This window comes from Pristis pectinata, chromosome 6 (genome assembly GCF_009764475.1).
Source record: "Pristis pectinata isolate sPriPec2 chromosome 6, sPriPec2.1.pri, whole genome shotgun sequence".
Lineage (NCBI taxonomy): Eukaryota > Metazoa > Chordata > Chondrichthyes > Rhinopristiformes > Pristidae > Pristis > Pristis pectinata.
The window spans coordinates 70,984,533-71,003,421 of NC_067410.1; the positions used below are offsets into that span (position 1 = coordinate 70,984,533).

General features: G+C 40.1%; 1 protein-coding gene across 1 annotated transcript in view; it reads right to left on the reverse strand.

The window, feature by feature from the left end:
- Positions 1–18,889, reverse strand: part of cab39 (calcium binding protein 39) — a 66,442-nt gene that overhangs the window by 47,028 nt on the left and 525 nt on the right. The window lies entirely within an intron of this gene.

Below are 18,889 nucleotides of genomic sequence, written 5' to 3' on the forward strand. Positions count from 1 at the left end.
AACAACCATTCCCTCAATTTTGCATCTATTTAACCTCCAACACTCGTTCCCTTCCTTGCTCCCACATTGTGCATTCAGTGAGACTGTGGCTGATCTTTGCCCTATATTGTTTAATCTCTCATTGTAATTTAACACTCAAAGCCCAGGTATCATTCCATAAAATCTATACCATGGCCCTTCAAATGGCTAATAACATTCCTAAAGTGTGGTGTCAGAACTGCTCGCTGTATTCCAAGTGCAGCCCAGTCAGTATTTGTGCCAGTAGCTTAATTTTTCCTGTGTCCTAATCCAATTACCTTTGGTTATTTTGATAATCTCTATAAAAGTTTCTTTGGGCCTCTACAGTTTCTAGATCGAGCATTTTAAACAGAATACTTTATCATTTAGGTCCAAAGTGAATGACCTCACTTTTGACTACATCAAAATTTATTTCCCACAGCTTTGCCCACTTACTTAATCACTTACATCTGTGTAACCATTTGTTTCCACTTAGACAGCTTAATGCATCCACAAACTCAGTGCATGGCTTTCTAGGTCATTTATAAATACAATGGGTTTTGGCTTAATGCATCATTGCAGGACATTAATTATATCCAGCCAATATTGCGTACCTCCCTGTTATTCCTGCACCCCCTTCATCTGCTCAGCCAATTTCCTAATCAAGTCATAACATGGCTTCATTTTGAGCTTTAATTTTAAACAAAAAATTTGGTAAAGTTAACTTAACATCTTCAAAGAATTAAGATTCCACCACTCTACTTTTGACCAATTTAGTTCTCTCCAAACAAATTCAATATTCAAGTAGGACTTGACCTCCATATTGGCTCTATGATCAGCTGAAAAATTTTAAATTTAGCCACTGTCCTTATTTACAAAGCAAACAAATAGTTCCCAAATCAAGAGGACTTGGAAGAACATCCAAGGTTGAGGGTGGCAAAATTAAGTGAGCTGCTGGATTGCTGTTCTGGTGAGACAACAGCTCTCACTGGACCTTTGGTGCTGTCTGTAAAGAATTTTCATGTTCTTCTCATCATTGCGTTGAGTGCGAGTTTGTCAGTTAATTGGCCACTGTAAGTTGCCCCTAGTGCGTAAGTGAGTGGTAAAGTGTAGGGGAGGGAATTAGTGGTAGTGTGGAGAAAATAGATTGGGGTACGATTAATGTAGAAATGGGTGACTGATGGTCAGCACAGACTCAGTGGGCCAAAGGGCCTATTTCAATGTTTATGACTCCACTACTAATATAGATGAGGGTTCTTCACAATGTTGAGTCCTTTAAAATTCAGCAAAGTATTCTAATCCTAGGGGTTTGTCATTGTAATGCCATTTACATCAATGAAACTACTTGTCTGGTTCTTATCTATTCCAGATGTTTCTCTTCCTGTTTCCATTCTTTTACCACTGGTGTTCTCAAAGGATCTGTGCCTAGATCTCCCATATTTATTATTTGCATGCTACGCCTTAGCAACATCAATTGCTATTATGCTAAAACCTTCAACATATCTTTAACATCATCTGACTATTACAAACTCCTGTATAACTGGACTTCCCTTCTTATTCTATACTTCATAAGTTAGAAGCCATCCAAAACCTACTGCACATTGTAATTTAAATGACTGCCCACTCATCATTTAAAGTGTGCAAAAATTCCAGAAAACTGTTTAGTCACAATTTAAAGCACACTTAATCTGGACTCTAATGTGCAAAGGCTTCATATATACAAGCCTTCCACCTGAAATATGAACAAAACTAGCTCTGAATACAATATAATCTGTATTTAACTAAATCCAGCCAATGCAATAGGAAAAACAAAAGGGGTTTAACCAAATGATTATCCATGCACATCAATCTGAATTGCCCTTTGAATTATAGTTATCTTTTCTATCCATTCTGTCAATGCATCCACTAACTACAAGTCAAATTAGTGTTAAAGTCTGAATAATAAAGAAATGTTTAAGTTTCATTTCAAATGCAACAAAGTCCCCATAATCAATGTACAGATCACTTGGAAAGATTTAAATGCTACACAACCTTCATATTGACTGTGGATCCCACTTTGAATTTCAGCAGATTCAGAACATCTGATATTACAAATAGAGACAATCATATCAAATATTATGAATTTGCTTAGGATAGTTTTGTTTCAAAACCCAGTAGTTTTCAACTTCTGTGAATAGATCAACTACAAGCTAACAAAATCACTCCAAAATGTTAGAATAAGCCAAATGCACTAATAGTGTCCTCATCAAATAACAAATGTAGTTTTAATTGTTGGGTAGAAGAACAAAGCATCAAGACAAACAATAACTACACACAACCTTATAAAAATTGTTGGCAGGTCAATATCTAGTTATTTCCAAATAGTATTTGTGGCCATCAAAAATTAAGGGCAAAAAAAGACTCCTAAACAGATAATGAATTAAAAATGAAATATGATTGGACAATTGCCAATTAAATACCTGAAGTTCTAGATCCCCAATGTAAAACTACAATTTGTACCAAATCACATGCCACCCAATTTTAAGCGGGATTAAAGTCAACCAGATGCAATGTCATTCACCTTTTTCAAAGGAGGGCTCGCCAAATCTCTTTTCCCACTTGCCTGCACACCCCCCACCCTAAAGCTCTACGTCTTTTCCCACTTCACCACCCCCCCCCCCCCCCACCCACCCCAGTACATGTGCAGATCCCTTTTGTACACCATGCTTGAGTCTGTCTGCTGGTACCCATTAGGACATTCCAGATTCTAACCCTCATCCTTGCAATCATTTCCGTAATTCTTCTTCACATCCTTAAGTGTGGTACCCAGAAATGGACACAATAATACTGTTGTGATCAAACTAGTTTTATGAAAGGTTTATTATGACTTTCTTCTCATACAATACATCTTTTTGCAAAGCCCAAGATCACAGGATTTACTTAAATCGCCCTCATCCTGCACTATTTCCATTAATTCATGCATATTTATCCCCAAATGTGTTTTTGTACCACTTTTACAATCATACCCTCTAATTTATATTACATTCATTCTTCCTGCTGAAGTGCAACACTTCAAATTTTACTGCATTAAATTTCATTGACCTTCATCCTACCCCACTGATCCATCTGGGCACCAATCTCCCTGAAGCCTCCATTTAAAACTCCCTTTTCATATATGGATTCCATCTGGATTTTAGCACTTCCCATCTCCAATTTTCAACACAACAATAGTGTTCTCCTGCACACTGTGCTTCCCTCCCCACCCCCCGCCCACCCACTTCTGGCAGCTGTGCTTTTATATATTGAGATGGTAAATGCTTCTAACTTTCCCCCTTCCTTAGGAGGTCTTATTGAACAATTTTTAGCCACCTTCACATTCCTGTATTATTTTCTTCAGTTCATCGATCACTTATCTGTTTACTCCAATATTTGTGTTAAAGGTAGATGTACATAACTATACTTGTGGCATCATCAATTCACTGGGCCACAGCTTACACGGTGTCATTAGTTCACATCTATGTGTATAGGTGAGGTACCACAATGACAGTCAGCATACAATGTGTTAGCTAATAGGTTTTTCCTCCATTTTCTCTAAATATTTTATAATTATAGACATCAAGTCAACGCAGCTGCAGTTCTGGGCAAATCCAAAAATCTTGTCAATATGTATATGTACATTCTCAAAAAGTCTCCAGTTATTTTCAACATTAGAACATAAATAGCAGAGTAGGTATTTGTCCCCCCTTGGCTGTTCAATCTTTCACTAAGATAATGTCAGTTCTTCCTCCTGCACCAGCCTCATATCTGCTGATTCCCTTAGTATCGAAAAGTCTACCAATCTCTTCCTGGCAAATACAAAAATAAATCTCTACCCCCTCACTGGGTAGAAAATCCCAAAGATTCACAACCCTCGAGGTGAAGTGATTTCTTCTCATCCAAGTCCTGAATGGCTGACTCCTTATCCCATTTGAGAGAGATCACATTCAATCTTCTGTATTCTAGAGTAAAGGCCCAGTCTCTCCTCAAACAACAAACTCCCCATTCTAGGAATCAATCTGTTAAGTCTTCATTGCACTACCACTGTTCAAAGTATATCCTTCTTTTGGTTGGGAAAAGAAATCTATACATCATATTCAAGATAATACCTCACCAGACCCTATATAATTGAAACAAGGCATTTCTACTTTTGTGCTCAAATTCTCTTGCAAAAGAAAATGCCAATCAATGTCCTAACTGCTTGCTATTAACTTTCAGTAATTTACATACAGAGACGCTGGTCCCTCTGAACCTTTCAATCCCTGACCAGTTGAAAAAAATCTATTTGTTTTCTGCCAAGTGGATGAGCTCACATTTTTCTGCATTATATTCCACATACATCTTCACCCATTTACTGAGACCATCTTTATTCCTGATTCCCCTATGCATCTGCCTCATAGACCACACTGCCATTTATCTTTACAGCATCAGCAAGCTTGAAAACATTGTATTCGAACCCCACATCCAATTACTGACACAAACTGAACAGCTGGGGTTCCAGCAGCAATCCCTTTGGCACTCCATTACTCTTAGCCTCCCAGCTGGAAAATGGGCTGTTTCTTCTTACCATTTTCTGTCTACTGCCAATTTTCAATTCATGGCAGGATAATATCCCACACCATGTACTTTAATGCAGCACTTTATAAAAGGCCAAATACACCACATCCACTAATTTGCTCTTATCTTCATTAATTTCAACATAAAAAGACCTAGATTTGCTAAATATTTCCCTTTCATAAATCCATGCTGAATCTCTTCAGTCCTATTATTTGCTGTGGGCACTATTAACATTTCATTAATAATACACTCCAGCATTTTCCCCATTCCAGACTCGTTGACCAAAAGTGCCCCAGTTTCTCTCTCTCTCCATTATTTGCTACTGTCCGATATTTGAGAATCATTCCACAGTCTATGGAAATCTGATGGATGACAACCCAGTGCATCCTGCATCCCCATAGTCACCTCCTTCAAAATCCTATAGTACAAGTTATCAGATCCTGGAGATTAGCTCAGTTCAATTAATTACTCTAAAGCTAATTTTTTTTTATGTTACTAATGCTAACCTTTTTATTAGCGCTAATTAGAATTCTTTACTCACTGTAAAGTCTTAGCTCTCCACTACTACTGGGAGGTTTTGTTTTCTTGCAATGAAAATAGAGCTGACTGTCTCTTTAATTTCCCTGGGATTTCCTTATTCTCCAAAATAATTTCTCCTATTCCAATCTATAAAAGGTCTACATTTTCTTTAGTCTTTTCCATTTATCATCTCTGGAAGCTCTTACAGTCTGTGTTTATGTTTCTTGCTGGACTATGAGTCCTCTCCGTTAATCAATGCTTTGTCCCTCCTCTGAAGAATTATGAAATTTTAACAATCCTCAAACTTGCCACTTTCCTTGGCACATAACACATTTTCTTAGATCTAATACTGTTTTTAACTTTTTGATAGCAGTGGGCAGACCAGACTTCCATTTTAAACATTTTGTAAATTGTGTATTCCTTTTTTAAGTATTTGCCACAGATTGTTTCTTTTAATTGAATATCTAAGTACACCATAACCAACTCACAATTCGTCTTCATTATTTCTTTTATTCAGATCTGAGAACTTAGTTCTAGAGGGAGCTACATCACTTCTAATTTTAGTGAAAGAAATATCAACTAAGATCACTAATCCCTAAAAAGACCCTTGCCTACTCGATCGTAAATTAATCCTTTCTCATTATACAACATTAAATCTAAAAATAGCCTGTTTCCTCATTGTTTTCACAACATACTGATCTGGCAAGCCATCTCCTCTACACACTAACATTTCGTCCTCTGCACTACTAGTGCTTGTTTGGTTTGCCCAGTGAAGTAAGAGGTCACAGCTTGCAGAAACGTTCGATGACACAGCCAACAGGCGAAACACATTTAGGAAACTATTGGAAATACATGTCTGACATCCTAGCTTCTTGTAACTAAATCTCAATAGCTAATTCACAAAAAGCAGCTTAAGTAAGAGACCCAGAAGTAGTTCAGTGACTCAAGGCAGTTATTTGAGACAAAGCACAAGTACAAAATATTAAGAGTACTGTAACAAATTTACAAACGTTCCAAACATTGCTAAAAACAAACTATTTTGTTAAATGGTTTATTTTATTTTAGGTTTCCAAAGGCTTCCACAAATCATGAATTATCATGGAATTATAGTAATTAGATTTAAAAATCCCAGGTTGAACAGCAGATAAATTCACAACCTTAAGTTCCACTAATGGACTAAGTTTCATTAACCTTTAAACTTACGCTGCACTCCTTGCTATGCTGCGCCAAAGATGAGAAAGCTATTGCCCTCCAGGGAATACACTAAAGAATCACATGGGATTCAGAGACCAAGATATAAATATAGATATATTCCTTAGAAACTATTTTCATGGATTGGGGAGACAAGCGTCACTTTAATTTTCAGAATTTCAGAACTGAAATTAGGAAATGCTTTGATGAACTCATGGTAATGAAAGTTTAGAACTCCCACAAACTGGCAATTGACACCAATTAAATTGGTAAATTTTAACCCCAAGGTTAATTAATTGAAATCAAAAATGGGGCAAAGGGACATGAAGCCAATGTACAGTTAAATAACAAGTGGGAATTAACCACTCAGGACCTTACTTAATGGGAAATCACCATTAAATGGGCTAATGACCCACATTTTTCCCCTTGTTATTTGAATATAGAAATCAAGGTAGGAAGTAGAAACAATTTTTTTATTGGCTTTTTTTTCTTAAACAATAATTTTAATTCACAGATTGCATTCTAGTAGTTATTCTTTAATATTATGAGCAATTCAAAACTAAAGAATGTTCTATTCAAGCTTGCCAACATTACATGAGCAGATAGTGTAAAATCAAGTTTTGACTCACAGCAAAACTCCTTAATAGCAGCATGCCTTTGCAATGAAAGTAAGAAATTTCACAGCCCAGAGTAGCATTGGGTTGGTCACATAGTTGTGTATGAAGTGCTATATTTTTAGTTTGAATCTGGCCAAGTTGAGATTAAATAACAGAATAAATTTGGATGCTTATTCAGCCTAATTTTAGGGAGCAGATGCCAATCAGCGTATTCTTGGCTTCAGAGTTGGAACATTACAAACAGGCTACAGTGTATTGAGTACCATAAACAGTTTTATTAGGAAAAACAATTCAAAGCTTGAATAATTTGGACTTCTAAACTCCAACAAATAAACTGGAAAATCAAATGCACTTCAAAATAATGCAGATTGCATAATTTGTGCAAAAATGTTTACCTCTGTGGCAAAGTAACATGAGGAAGTCGTCCAACCATTGAGACATTGCCTAGGTTCCTGTTTGTCCCTTTTAAACTCTTACAATTCTGTTGATTAAGCTTGTATTTCAGCTAAGAGTCAGTAAACAGTGTAATTATTTTCCTAAAACACATGGAACTGAACCTTTTGTAGGAAACTTACGACTTCAATGACAAACTTGAAATAAGTCAAACACCCTGTTAATGTATTAAAGGCCACTTCCCATTTCAGGGCATTTTCATTCCAACCTGTTAACTAGTTTCACTATGTCATGCACAATATAACCAAGACAGTACATTACTGCACCCCAGATCAGCATGAAATCTTCTGTCAAAAAGTCTGTCACTCACTTTAGAGTTCAGCACTACATGCTGACCAGGGAACCCAAAGGAGAAATAGCCACTTTAGGATTACAAGGAAACCAGAATTACAAGAAGTTCAGTCACTAACACTACAAAAACTTAAAACACAATTCATTGTTTGATAGAGAGATTTCTTATGTATCACATGCATAGAAACATACACAATTTTGACCAAGGATTAATAGCATCTTGCAGTAAATGGCTGGTCCGAAAATTAGGTGATCATGTACGCAGATGCTTTATCAATAGAATAAATACTTATTGCTTGTGTGTACAAACAGAAGGCACTTAAATAAATTAGCACGGGTGACAAGGAAATGAGGCCTGCTGTGATTCAATACCTTAAGCATAACAGTTATCAAAAGCAAAAACACATTGCTCCTCAGCTGCCTTGTCCATCCAGAATGGAATGACTTCCAGAAGGTTTCACTGCCAGACTTTTAATAGATTGGATCTATTTTCACTACTGGCACTTACTTGCCTTGACTCAAGATTACTTTTAAAGATTGGAATACCAAGAGCACATGACACTAAAAGGACACACTACAAAAAAGGGAACTACTTTAGAGAGTACTTCCTCCAAATACTTACTTCCCCTATTTTGTTCTCTATAAGAAAAACCTAATCTGTGGAATATCAAAAATCCATCCAAGAAAAATGCTTTAAAACCTCCAAAGTTCAAAACTTAACCAAAACTATTTTTCTCCAGTTACTGTAATTGTATTTTTGGATCTATATTTAAAAAAACTTTATACTGCCAGTAAGCCACTGTCTAATACAAATGTTATTCAGTATAGCGGGTGATAGCAAATTCGGCAGTTCTTAGACATTGCTAACAGTCAATGAAGAGTATTAAAAAACACTAGGAAGTACCTATCACGGTTACATGACCTCTTGCATCCAGAAGTGCCATGTGGATGATCCACTTTAGCCTCTCTTTATGACCCCCACCATCACATGGCAGTCTTCAGCTAATTTGATTTCTTCTAACATATATCAATGCACAGTTGCAAGAGCTGATGCAAATATCATGAATCTGCAGCCATGTTGCTACACTGCAGCTACAACATTGTCATCCTGTGGACAAAGTGAGAAGTCTACCAGGTATAGCACATGCATGCAAAGCAGCAAAGATCCAGTCTGGTCCATCTCCATCCCAGTCTATTCTGAATCAACACTAGTCCACAGTGCTACCAAGTGACATGGACTAATCAACAGCCTGTTTACTAATGATGGCAAATTTTGACACCAGTCCCTGCTCCAACTCCAGTTCAAAAGGAAACAGAAGAGCTGAATTTAAAAGGCAAGTTGAGTGTGATTGTTCTCAATACCAGGTCAGTATTTAACTCAGAATAGCACCAAGGAGCCTCAATCAAACTATAGTCAATAGGAATCAAGGGAAGGCTCCCCTATGACTGTGATATAGCAACCATAAATGGCTGCTGCAAGCTAATTATCATGGTCCCAAGATAAACCACACACACTTTTCAGGTCGATGTCTTAGGTCAATTGCTTCATAGATGATGTCTTTCCAACATCATAAGTGAGGATTTTTGTTAATAATTGCCGCATTCACTTCCATATGCAATTTGACCGTAATGAAACCACTATCAGCACCATCAAGACATGGTCAAACTCCAAGCTCTAACTAATCAATGGAAAATAAAATTCATGCCATTCATCATCTACAACATGAGAGTCAAACCATCTCCTCGTCATTTAATGATATGTTCATAGAATCCTCTATGAACACCGAGAGTACCACAATGAGGCACCAACACAAATATAATGGCTACATCGAGTTCAAAGATTGGGAATATCTGTTTCCAAATTCAAATAAAGCTTTCCATCACCCATAAGGCACATGTAGAATATTAAGATACTCTCCACCCACCTGCTCAGAGAAGTTGCAAAACAAGCATTAAGCATGGCACAATCCAGAACAGAATAGTACTCAACATCCAATCCACAACCTTAAATATTCACTCCCACCACTCTCTGAACAGCTGGACAACAACATTTATTTGCAAGAGTTCCCTCTGCACAAATTGATTGCTGTGTTTATTGCCTTGCAGATTCTATACTTCAAAAGTACAGTATATTGTTGTAAATGCAATTCCACCTTTCTTTCATACATTGGTATAACATGGCTACATTATTTAGTACCTGCAAGATGCAATTCAACTCAGTAAGACTTTGACATTTCCCAAATATGCAACATTCTCCATCTACAAGGACAAGGGTCGCAGGCAGATGGAGCAACACTACTTCCATACTCTCCTCCAAGCAAAAGACTGGGAATTCCTTCTCTAACAGCATTATGCAAGTACCTACTATAGCAGTTCAAAATAATTGTGCATTATCACCTCTTCAAAGTCACTTGGGATCTACAACTACAATTCACTTGCTACTGACACCCAGATTATGTGAAAATAAAAAAAAAATCAAGAGGCTATGAAAATTTACTGATTCCCGTTGTGTATCCTTTCAGGAAGAGGATCCATACTTCAAACACATAAATTTAGTACATCACATTAAAACTTTATTCTTCTTTAATTAGTTTGGCTGATTTCCTTGCCACTATCTGCAACTCCTGTTGAAGTTATTTTTAAAAGTGGTCTTACTTTCAAAGCGTTTTGCTAATCTTTGCACAGTTGCTTCTTCATCTTGTTGCTTTGCACCTCCAAACCCAAAAGTCCCAAGTCCCTTGAGGACTAGCGCAACAGGTATATAGGAACATTAAACCCACAAGTTCCCCTCCAAGTTATAGCCGATCCTGAATATTAGCTACGTTATTCCTTCAATGTTCAATGCAAATCCTCCAATTCCCTGCATAAAAGATCTAAAAGTAGTATTACTGCAAGAACTGTAGCAATTCACCATCACCTTCAGAAAGGCAGTTTGGGAAGGCCATTTGAAATGTTGGTCTTGCCATGAACGATTATTTTGTGTATGAATAAAAAGCTTACATACTGTGGCTCATATTTACTACACAAAGTAAACTACAGTCTTAACATCTTAGCAAGTTAAATTTTGCAGCATGCACAATTTGAAGAGTCAAATCCATAATGAGGTGCAGATGTTAATTTTGTCATGTTAAGAATGAGTAAATGTTTGCTCAATATATTCTTTTGACAATTTAAAGTCTCTTTTCTTCCTGCTAGATGTTGATGTGCCTACAAGGAGTGGTGTAGCCCCAAAGGTAATGACTTGAGTATGGATTGCTGTTTTGAAAAACGTACTGTAAACAACAATGAATTCAATCTTAATGCCAGTTCACTAATTTACTTCAGGAAAGGAAATCACCTCTACCAAACCTATCATTCCAGTCACCTCTTATGCAATTGGTTTCACAAATTCACTTGTAAACTACTACAAAGCAACCAACAAGATAAATATTGGATGGGCCTCCATATTAACAAACACTCAAGCACATCAAAACAAATTTGATTCTTTGTGGCATATTCACCCTTGCACATTTCTTACCACTAGAAGTTAAAGTCTCCTACTCCCAAATTTCAACAAAAAATCTCTACAGCTGTCAGAAAAGACCGAGAGGCCACACCGATGCAAGCGATGTAGCCATTACACTGGAAGTCTGCAACATGGGTGGATTCACGTAGCAAAGATCACATGCCCTGACAATATCTGCAAGTATGGTGTTAAAAACCAGAACTAGACACCTTGCAATTTCGTTATTCCAATATCTGAAAATTGGCCAAATCAGGTGAAGAAGACAATCTATCATAATCCTCCCTTAAGTAATGAGAGAAGCTACTGGCTATTAAGTGATACCTACTTACCGTTAACTTGCCTAATGACATTCAGTTTAGCTTCTTCCAGCTACCAAACTCTAAATCTCAAACCCTTGATATAGACATGAACTCAAAGTCTATATGCAAGAGAAGCACAATCAAATTCAATTCTTACAGAGTTTGGCATCAAGGAGCCTTGGCAAAGTAAACTTCAATGGGAATATCTCCAGTAAGGTAGCCTTATTTGACACACAAGACACTGGTTTCCCAAGCAAGACACCATATTTCTAGAGCACCCTCAGCCCCATCATTTCCAGTTGCTTCTTTGAGAGGGGTTTCTTGATCCAGATCACCAAGAGTACAACTTCATGGAACACCATGAGCTTCCACAGTCCAAGTTCTAGAGTTGACTTGAATACTTGCAAATTTCCTTTCATGGTCATCTGATCAAAATCCTGCAATTACAGAAGCCAGTCTCCAGCCAAGTTGATTTAGAACATAGAACAGTACAGCACAGGAACAGGTCCTCCGACCCACAATGTGCCGAACCAATTACATTAGTAATAAAATGCCCAACTAAGCTAATCCCTTTTGCCTACACAATGTCCATATCCTACCATTTCCCTCACATTCATGTCCCTCAGAGCTTCTTGAACGCCCCTATCGTATTTGCCTCCACCACCACCCCAGGCAGCGCATTCCAGGCACCCACCACTGTGTAAAAAAAAACTTGCCCCGCACATCTCCTTTGAACTTGCCCCTTATCACCTAAAATGCATGCCCTCTGGTATTAGACATTTCAACCCTGGGGAAAAGATACTGGCTGTCTACTCTATGCCTCTCATCATCTTATAAACCTCCATCAGATCTCCTCTCAGCCTTCGCCACTCCAGAGAGAACAACCCAAGTTTGTCCAACCTATCCTCATAGCACATGCCCTCTAATTCAGGCAGCATCTTGATAAAGTTCTTCTGCATCCTCTCCAAAGCCTCGACATCCTTCTTCTCATGGGGTGACCAGAACTGAATGCAATACTCCAGATGCAGCCTAACGGAAGTTTTATAAAGCTGCAGCATAACTTCCCGACTCTTGCACTCAATGCCTCGAATAATGAAGGCAAGCATGCCATATGCCTTCTTTACCACCCTATCAACCTGCATAGCCACTTTCAGGGAGCTATGAACTTGGACCCCAAGATCCCTCTGCTCACCAACACTGTTAAGGGTCTTGCCATACTCATGTCCCTATACTCACTGCACAGGACCTCTTTCCCCCTTTCTACCCATGTCATTGGTGCCAACATGCACCACAACCTCTGACTGCTCACCCTCCCCCTTGAGAATATTCTGCAGCCGCTCTTGACCCAAGCACCTGGGAGGCAACACACCATCCTGGTGTCTCTTTTGCAGCCACAGAACCTCCCGTCTATCCCCCTAACGATTGAGTCTCCTATCACTATTGCTCTGCTTGACTTTACCCTTCCCTGTTGAGCTGCAAAGCTGGCCACAGTGCCGATAGGTCATCCCTCCCAGCAGTATCCAAAGGGGTATATTTGTTGCTGAGGGGTGTGGCCACAGGGGAACCCTGCCCTGACTGCTTACTCCCCTTATTTCTCCTGATGGTCACCCACCTATCTGAAGCCTGTACCCTGGGTGTGACCACCTCAGTAAAAGTCTCATCTATGAGGTTTTCAGCTTCCCGGATGGTCCTGAGTACATCCAACTCCAGCTCCTTTTCCTTGACCCAGTCAGTCAGGAGCTGCAGCTGGGTGCACTTCCTACAAATGTAGTCATCAGGGAGACCGAGGTTCCCTGACATCCCACATCTTACAGGAGGAGCATTCCACTGCCCCAACTGCCATCCTGCCTACACTGAATCAGGGACTATTTACAGACAACAAAATAAAGACCTTACCCATTCTTACCTGTGCCTTCTCACTGTAACCTTTTTTTTTAAAAAGAGCTGTTCGTACTCTCCTCACCTAAGTCACTTACTCAGCCTCTTCTCGCCAAAGCCTCAGTCCCCCACTTTAACACTGAACCCCTCCAACAACAGCCACCTCCAAAATGGCCACTCTGCTTAACCCCAGCTTCTTTTTATCAGCCAATTATTACTAACAATATGCAAGTGTGCCTCTTTAAAAGGTCCTGCTCACTGTAAAAGAACACCAAGAATAGAGACTCACTTCTTTTGAAAATTCCTGCCTCTCGTTCCAAGTCCTAGCTCCCACTCGATATGATATTAAGAACACTTGAAATAGCTAAGTCTTGGGGTCTAGATAACATCAAGCTGTCACACTTAAGACCTGTGCTCCAGAGCAACTGTGCCATTAGCGCAGACTGACATCGATCTGACACTGAAGTCTAAATATTGCTTGCTTACCATAAGAAGAATTCCAATCCAATTAATGACCACCCAGTATACTCTCAATTGTCAGCAAAGTGATGAAACATGGCATCAATGTTATCAAGTAGCACTAACTCACCAATGCCCACTTTAGGTTTCACCAGGATAGCGCAGCTCCAACTCTCATCACAGCCTTGGCCCAAATAGCTGAATATCAGAGATGGTGAGTGACTGCCCTTGACATCAAGGCATCCTGAAGTCAATGGGCATCAAAAGGAAAGGTTGAAGGCATACATTACACAAACAAAGATGGCTGGGGTTGTCAAAAGTTAATTGCCCCAGTTCATCACTGCAGGAGTTTCTCCGGACAGCATCCTAGGCCAAACCATCATCTGCTGCTTCATCCAGACATTCCTTACATCATGCAGTCAGAAGTGGGGATGTTGGCTGATGACTGCACAATGTTCAATTTACAACTCTTCAGCATGACTGGCCCATGCCTGGATGCAGCAAGACAGATAACATTCAGGGAATGGATGATAAACAGCAAGTTACCTTTTCACCAGAAAATTGTCAGGCAATGACCATCTCCAACAAGACAGAGTCTAACCATTGCCACGCAGTGAATAGCATTTACCATTGCCAAGTCAGCCACCATCAACATCATGAGGGTCACCATTGACCAGAAATTCAACTCAACCATTACTACAAGAGCAGTTTCGAAGCTAGATATGTTATAGCAAATAAACATCTTCCAGATACCCAACTGCCTTTCCACTATCTCAAAAGCACAATTCAGGAGCATGATGGAACACCAAACGAGTGCAGCGTCAACAACTCTTTAAGAAGCTCAACTCCATTCTGGACAAATAGCCTGCTTGGTTGGCACCAAAACATTCATTTCTTCCACCACCAAAACACAGTGGCTACAGTACATACCATGCAAAAAATGCAGTACAATTACTCACCCAGACTTCTCAGACAACACCTACATAATTCGTGATTTCTACCACTGAGGACAAGGACTCAAGGTTCATGGGAACACCATAACCTGTAGATTCCCTCCCTGGTCATATATCATTCTGATGTGAAAATACATTGCCAGTTGTTCATCATTGCTGGATCTAAATCCTGGAACTACAGCAATTGAAGCCAGTGACACACTCATAATTGCTCAAGGTCATGGCGATATTCAATAAATAATAACTTTGCTCATAACACCCAAATATCAAATAAAAAAATTATAATTAAATTCCAAGTAAACTAAAATACACTTGGCAAATTACTGAAGAATTGTCTATGACCATGGAACTGTTCATTCAGCAAGAGGGGAAATAGAGGTTCAGCACAAGAGTGGAGAAGGTAAACAGAACATAAAAACTGCCAAAATTTGACTATTCTAAAGATTTCCTCAGATATAGGCATTTTGGTATTTTTATATTTATAAAAGATTCTAATTTTCTGTAAGCAACTCAAAATGCACAAGTTAACCATTCCAGGCTGTGACATTTTGATAATCTTTTCATTAAAAGAATTAAGCTGTTAGAGATAATAACCATTTTTTTTTACTTAGTTCAACAGAAGGCTTAATTCCAAGTCATCTTTATACTTCTAGTAATTTATTCAATGAGGTCAATTAAACTTTACCTCAATTTCACTTGTAATTAAACCATATTGAGAAAAGGAAATCACATTGCATTGACGAACAAGAGTCAGAGTCCAGAAACAGGCCCTTCGGCCCAATTTGTCAATGCTGGCCAATACATCTAGACCTAAAGTCTGAAGTCAGCTAAATTCCAGTAAGAATGCTTCATTAATTGCATGACTTTTAGAAACAAAAGAACTTTCTCCATAAGTTGGAAAATTGCATTTGACCATTGTTATTTATCAGCTTTCAGAACTGAAAAACAAGCTTGCAACTAGTACCAATTACCATCATTTTTGAGTTGTATTCTGCAGCTTCATGCAGAAAAATGATAAAATATAAATAATGAGGAACTGATTTGGTATATATCCAAGTTTCAATAATATCACTGCTCCACTCCAAATTGTTTAGCCAAGAGGCATTATCAATGGTGTGCTTTGCTTTTCTTTTACAAAAGTTAAATAATTCCACTACAACAAAAAAGTTAATTTCACAAATACCCAAAATACAAATTAATGTTCTCTTTTCATGGCAGGAAAGCAAATTTCAAACTGGTGGGTGTGTTAAAGTGTAATAGCCTTCTTCCCTAGAGACAAACTCACTCCAGTGTACAATGCCACAGAAAACAGAAGGTTGGCATCTTGCCCTTGGTAATTTTTCATTGTATCCTGGCTGGGTGTTGAACACAGGACTGCGCACCACAGCTTCTCTTCTGCTGATTACACATATGAAATTTCCAGGAGGTGCGATGGCATCAATGCCAAATTCCACAACCCTCACTACCCCATCCCCGGACTCCAGAATCACAAACACCATGAAAAATTGTGATAGCCACGCTTACTACCATGAATCAGGTCAATTAGACGTAGATGAGGAACTGAATCTGGGCCTGTTTTCTACTCGATGCCCAGACTGCTGCCACTTTTACACATGGAATCATTCCTTCTGCAATCTAAAATTATGGAGTAATTTCAATGATTGAATATTGCCATTTATCACTCTACAAATGATGTATGAAAAATGAAAAATGTTGGAAAATAAATGAAAGTCAAAGTAAATTGAAGCAATTGTAGTCATGAAGCTCACTAAAGAATTATTAAAGCATAATATCTTATGTGCATAATTTCTTAGTTTGCAATCACTGCTGTTATAGAGTAAAACTGATGATCAGGTATCCGAGGCTTTGGTGCCAGATAAGTACTTTTTCAGACTGACAAATATTACTCCTTTTAATAACCCAGCATACTTTTGTTTCCTTCCTAAACAACAAAGATGTTACACAATAATAAGTTTTTTTTCAGTGAATGCCGTGAATTTAAAGGGAGCAGGAAACTGAGCCCCAAAGAATTTAAAGGGAGCAGGAAGTAGAACTCAATAGATTTCAGCTTTTAAATTTCAGTAAAAGTTTTCCCAGCCTGTCAAAACAAGCATTCCCTGACTCCAGCTCAGACTCCAGACTAATGAGTGAGCTAAATGCCAAACCATCAGGATTTCTTAACAATCAGATACTGGTTCATCAGATTTGCACTTCAGTATCATTTAAAACAATGCAGCAATTTATTCTTTAAAATGTAAGAACTGGGTACAAAGTCATGTCGATCAGCTTTACTTTCAGTTGAGGCAATGGGATAAAAACACATTAGTGAAATTACACATGTACAAAATAAAAACACAACTTTAAACTTGAAATAAGGTTTCAATTGCATTAACGCCCACCTAATATCAATATACCTTGCTACTCTGGAAATCAAAACCTTGACTTTAAAGTATCAAACTGATGAGAAGTTGTCTCTAATAGTGAGTACAACTTAATAGATTGGCACTAGAATCATTAATTGACAAAAGAAATCTGGATCCAGAATTCTCAGGTAACTAGGCTTGAGAACAAAGCTTTCCTGAAAAACTGCAAGATGGGTCACCTGCAAGAGTCTCAATACACCAACTGGCAGGGACCCAAAATAGGTTGCCTTTATTCTCTTTCCAGTACAACACATGATATTATGTACCATAGGAAACAACTAACTATGTGCCCTTTAAATGATCTATGGGACAATACAAGGCCTTGCACTTGCACACAACCAAGTTACAAAGTTAAACAATGTTTCTGTTTTTGACTATTTTTGTGCCAGTCACTTGTCAACAGTACAGAGCCCTAACCAACTGCATGCCAGTCTTGCAAATATTAAATATATGATTCAAACATGAGTGAAAACACTACACCCACATTCTGCATGTTAACAGAATCAGTGACTTGATATTAGTAGATCATGCAATTCAGATGACAACTTTAAAATGACTGAGTACAAAATCATAAACATCATTGGGTAGATGGAAATACAAATCAGAAAATTGGCAAAAGGGCAGGGCAGGCAAAAGGGGTTGGCGAAAGGGCAATGGTACAGGGTGTAGGCAAAATGTCAGGGAGCAGGCAAAAGGGTAGTGTGTGGACAGGCAGGCAAAAGGGCAGGGGTTGAGGGAAAGGGCAGGGGGATGGGGTGGGGGAAGGGCAGGGGGATGGGGGCATGGAAAAGGGCAGGACAGGGGGACGAGGGTGTCATGGGAAAGGGCAGAGGGATGGAGGGGGGGGGGGGGGGGGGGAAAGGACAGGGCCAGGAATGAGGTTGGGGGGGGGGGGGGGGGAGAGAGAATGACAGGGCCAGGAATGGGGGGGGGGGGGGGAGAGAGAGAATGACAGGGCCAGGAATGGGGGGGGGGGGGGGGAGAGAGAGAATGACAGGGCCAGGAATGGGGGGGGGGGGGGAGAGAGAGAATGACAGGGCCAGGAATGGGGGGGGGGGGGGGAGAGAGAGAATGACAGGGCCAGGAATGGGGGGGGGGGGAGAGAGAGAATGACAGGGCCAGGAATGGGGGGGGGGGGGAAGAGAATGACAGGGCCAGGAATGGGGGGGGGGGGGGGGGGGGGGAGAGAGAATGACAGGGCCAGGAATGGGGGGGGGGGGGAAGAGAATGACAGGGCCAGGAATGGGGGGGGGGGGGAAGAGAATGACAGGGCCAGGAATGGGGGGGGGGGGAGAGAGAGAATGACAGGGCCAGGAATGTGGTGGTGGGGGGGGGGGGGGAAGAGAATGACAGGGCCAGGAATGTGGTGGGGGGGGGAGAGAATGACAGAGCCAGGAATGGGTTGGGGGGGGGGCAGGACAGGGCCAGGAAAGGGTTGGGGGGGGGCAGGACAGGGCCAGGACAGGGTTGGGGGGGGGGCAGGACAGGGCCAGGAAAGGGGTGGGGGGGGGGGGGCAGGACAGGGCCAGGAAAGGGTTGGGGGGGGGGGCAGGACAGGGCCAGGAAGGGGTGGGGGGGGGGCAGGACAGGGCCAGGAAAGGGTTGGGGGGGGGGGCAGGACAGGGCCAGGAAAGGGTTGGGGGGGGGGCAGGACAGGACAGGGCCAGGAATGGGTTGGGGGGGGGCAGGACAGGACAGGGCCAGGAATGGGTTGGGGGGGGGACAGGACAGG